The sequence below is a fragment of the Macrobrachium nipponense genome, chromosome 9 (assembly GCF_015104395.2).
Source record: "Macrobrachium nipponense isolate FS-2020 chromosome 9, ASM1510439v2, whole genome shotgun sequence".
NCBI lineage: Eukaryota > Metazoa > Arthropoda > Malacostraca > Decapoda > Palaemonidae > Macrobrachium > Macrobrachium nipponense.
The window spans coordinates 96,579,571-96,584,570 of NC_061110.1; the positions used below are offsets into that span (position 1 = coordinate 96,579,571).

Here is a 5,000-nt window from a genome sequence, read left to right on the forward strand (position 1 = left end):
CGTACGTAAACTTTATGCTTAACTAAGTAATAGGAGCAATAAAACATCCTTTAAAAACGAAGATTTTAATTTATTATGTTAGGACAGACGTATGATAGAACAGAATTATTTTACTTAAATTTTATATATCCTCAAGTAAGAGGAGCATTTAAAAAATCCTTTAAAAATGAATTTTTTTATTTATTATGTTAGGATAGACGTATGATAAAACAATTTCTTGTACATTAACTTCATACTTAAGTAAGAGGAACATTAAAAAGTCCTTTAAATAATTAAGTTTTTAATTTTTTTGTGTTAGGATAGAAGTATGATAAAGCAGAATTTCGTGTACGTAAACTTTTATGCTAAAGTAAGAGGAACTTTAAAAAATTCTTTCAAAAATGACGTTTTTTATTTTATTTTTTATGTTAGGATAGAAGTATGATAAAAACAGAATTTCTTGTACGTAAACTTTATACTTAAGTAAGAGAACATTAAAAAATCCTTTAGAAAATTAAGATTTTAATTTATTAATTGAGGATAGAAGTATCATAGACCTTTATACTTAAGTTAGAGGAACATTAAAAAATTCTTTTAAAAATGAATTTTTTAATTTTTTAAAATTTTAGGACAGAAGTATGATGAAACAGAATTTCTCGTACGTAAACTTTATACTTAAGAAAGAGAAGCATTAAAAATCCTTTAGAAAATGAAGTTTTTATTTTTTTTAATGTTAGGATAGAAGTATGATAAAACAGAAATTCTTCTACGCAAACTTTATACTTAAGTAAGAGGAACATTAAAACATCGTTTAAGAAATGAAGTTTATAATTTTTTTTTTTATGTTAGGATAGAAGCATGATAAAACAGAATTTCTTGCTGAGAAGAAGTTGGCGTATATCTAAGTAGAAGAGCGTCGTTAAGTACCACTTCCATGTATGCGTTTGTGTATATATTATATTAAAGGTTAAAGTACTTCAGTATGTATTCAGTTTCAAACCAGTGGATATCGTCTTGAAGAAAGTAGATACGGAAAATTTTGAAGTAAACTTCTGAGGTCAATGCAATATTTTTTTTTTCTTTTATAAGACCACGAAGTTTTATTCATGAAGTCGAAATTCGATTAAAACTAATTTCGTTCAGATTCAACTCATATTTTCACTCCTTGACACCTTCAGAATTAGAAAAGAAGATTCGTATTGCTTCTATATAGGATCAGTTTTAAAACCATTATTAACAAAAAATAAAAAAAAATTCAGCCTTGGACTTAACTGGAAGTGCCTTATTTCGTGACTGAATAATGATGAACGTTCTAATAAAGAAAGCTTCAGCTGTGACTGAATAATGATGAGCGTTCTAATAAATAAATAAATAAATAGATAAAACTTCAACCGTAGACTTGACTTGAACTGACTTTTTTTTTGTGACGATAATGACTTGACTTGAAGGGCCTTTCTTTGTGATGGAATAATGATGAACGTTCTAATAAATAAATAAATAAATAAAATTAACCTAAAAACTTCAAATAAATTTTTTTTTTGGAGGAAATAATAGGTCGAACCAAATTAAATGTATAAATAAATAGCTTCACCGTAGACTTGAACTTGAATGACTTTTTTTTTATGACGATAATGACTTGAATTGAAGTGCCCTTCTTTTTCACTGAATAACGATGAGCGTTTTAGAAAAAATAAACTAAATAAATAAAAACTTCAACCATAGACTTGACTTGAACTGACTTTTTTTATGAATGAATAACATTTGGACTTGAACTGACTTTTTTTATGAATGAATAACATTTGGACTTGAACTGACTTTTTTTATGAATGAATAACATTTGGACTTGAACTGACTTTTTTCGTGACTGAATAACATTTGAACTCAATTCAGCAACTTTCCCCAGTGCAAATAATTCCCGGCAACCGTCTGGGAGCGACAGACGGTTCAAAATTCCATCGAGCGTTTTCCCGCCGAGGGGAAGAGACCGAGGACGAATACACACCCCCCCCCCCTCCCCGAAGGGGGAGACGTTTTCTCAAGGGAGGCTGAAAGTGACTCCTCTGGAAGGGGAGATGATGATGACGACGATGATCGTTCTGTATCTTACCTTGATGTATTTTGATGCCTGGTGGAACTGCAGACGGAATTTGGCGTTTCGTGTTTTATGTAATAGTATAGAGTATATATTATATAATATTATATATATATATATATATAGTATATATATATGTGTGTGTGGTGTGTGTGTGTGTGTGTGTGTGTGTATATATATATATATATATATATATATATATATATATATATATATATATATTCTTCATCACTGGTGGGCTAATCCTCGATGAAATAGGTACGGGGATACGGAAGGACATGGCACATTACATGATTCTTTATTGCTACGACGTTTCGAGACAAAGTCCCATCTTCAGGCTAAAGGCAAGAAATAAATATTACATCATTACCAACAATTAGGAGTTAACGTAAAATTATTATAAATTAAAGTATTTCTAAGTAAATTACGAATTAAAAAATCTCAAAGAATGGGTATTACATCAATACACACATATTCAAGAAAAGGAAATGTAAAATCATAAAAAATTAAAATATTTCTAAGTAAAATTACGATAAAAACATTAAACAGAATATATGTATATATAAATATAAAAATATTAAAAATGAGGAAAATACCTTGCTCAAGCAGAGTCCCGCCGTTCCGTGTCAGGACGGTGGAAAAAAAAGTCAAGAAGAGGCAAAGAACAAAGTGACGTGTCTTTATGCTATATACAAGGTACTGAGGTAGTATGGTTGAAGAAGGAAGGAACCAGTTTCTTAATTGCCAAACTTTCACGAACGAGGAGGTGGTGTTCATCATGGTGACGTCATAATGACCTTAAAGTTGTTATAATCTATCTGTGCCCTACAGATTCTGGCGTGATTCCTAATATTTTGATTGTTCACAGGGTGGATAATTTCTTTGCTGCCCGTTCGGTAACTTACAACCTCTATGAGCATCACATCTCACTTTGAGCAACCGGGGCGCGTACTTCCTACGTAGGTCTGCTGATTACATCGGCAGCAATTAAATAAATACACTACACCGGATTGCATCAAGGAGGGCAATTTCTCTTTGTGTTTTAGGAAGCTACCAATATTTCTAGGATTTATGCAAGTGAATCTGGTATCAACTGCTGGATAATGGCGGTTTAAAATTTTCTTAAGGGAGGGCAAAAACTTCCTATCATGTATATAAGGTATTTTAATATAGTATCTAAATTTCTGTGCTAAATGGACTGGACTAGGTGGATGAAAAAAGTTATTGATGGTATTTTTGACGTATTTAAAAAATAACCCCGATGGTAACAATTGCTTTTGAAAAATCCCTCAAGAAATATTATTCGTCATGAATAATTTCCAACTTGATGTTAGGTTTATAGCCCTGTGGAGGAGCGTTGATAAAGAATTTAATTTAAAATTATAAAACAAAAACTGTAGAAATTCAAGCCAAGACCGTAAAGGTAGTTTCCTGTAGATTCCTATGTTAAAACAGTTATCTTTACGAACTACCATTGTATCTAAAAATGCTAATTGTCCATTTTCTTCTAATTCACAGGTAATTTAATATTTTGATGTTTGGAGTTAGCATATTGTAAAAACGAGTCGCTATGATGCCTATCTTTTAAACAAAACAAAAGTGTCATCTACATACCTTCGGTAAAAAAGTGGTTTAAAAAGACGGACGGGAGCATTGCCCAGCAGTTCCCTTTCTTTCAATTTGAAGCATCAAAAATATTGCGAATGTACAACTTAGGGGATTCCCCATACCTACACCCTCTATTTGCAAATAAACCTGTCCATTAAAATGAAAGCAGTGTCCCGCACTGCTAATTCTAACAATTTCCTAAAATCATCACGTTTAAAGCCACTATATGTAGTATCGTCTTCTGTAAAAATAGTATCTAAAATAAAGCTGATGGTTTCCTCCACAGGTATATTAGTGAAAAGTGCTTCAACGTCGAAGCTTGCCATGGTTAGGTCAGAGTCCTGGCATAAAATACTGTTCTTAAAATCAAGAGAGTTGGTTAGATTATATTCATTTTAAAATGATTCTCTAATAGAGGTGTCAAGAATTTAGCTATTTTGTAACCTGGTGTAGTATAGGATGAAAGGATGGGTCTCATAGGGATACCCTCCTTGTGTATTTTTGGTAGGCCATACATAACACCCAATGAAGAACCTGTTACATAAAGATTTTCGTAAGTTGTTTGATCTATCGTTTTATTATCTTTCAACGTTTTCAAGGTATGGGGAATCCCCTAAGTTGTACATTCGCCAATATTTTCTGTTTAATGTTTTTATTCGTAATTTTACTTAGAAATATTTTAATTTTTTATGATTTTACATTTCCTTTTCTTGAATATGTTGTTGATGTAATACTCATTCTTTGAGATTTTTAATTCGTAATTTTACTTAGAAATACTTTAATTTTATAATAATTTTACGTTAACTCCTAATGTTTGGTAATGATGTAATATTTATTTCTTGCCTTTAGCCTGAAAATGGGACTTTGTCTCGAAACGTCGTAGCAATAAAGAATCATGTAATGTGCCATGTCCTTCCGTATCCCCGTACCTATATAATATATTATATATAATATATATAGAGATATATATATATATATAATATATTATATAAGACTATATATTTGTGTGTGTTTGTGTGTGTAAATTTATTCTTCTGTTAAAACAGGATACGTCTCAAGTATAAAAGGCCCTATTAAAACACTCTGGATTTAAAGTTATGGACTATATTTTCGGTGGACTTGATAAGGGTGGATGGAAGTAAGTCCACCGAAATATATCCTTAGCTTTAAATCCAGAGTGTTTTAATGGGCCTTTTATATAATATATATATATATATATATATATATATATATATATATAGATATATATATATATATATATACACACTGTATTTTATTCACGTATACACATGTGACTCTTTTCACATTCATCCAGTATACG

General features: G+C 30.7%; 1 protein-coding gene across 1 annotated transcript in view; it reads left to right on the forward strand.

Moving 5' to 3' along the window:
* LOC135218540 (calcium-activated chloride channel regulator 1-like) overlaps nt 1-5,000 on the forward strand; it is a 915,765-nt gene that overhangs the window by 208,431 nt on the left and 702,334 nt on the right. The gene's annotated exons all lie outside the window — the stretch shown is intronic.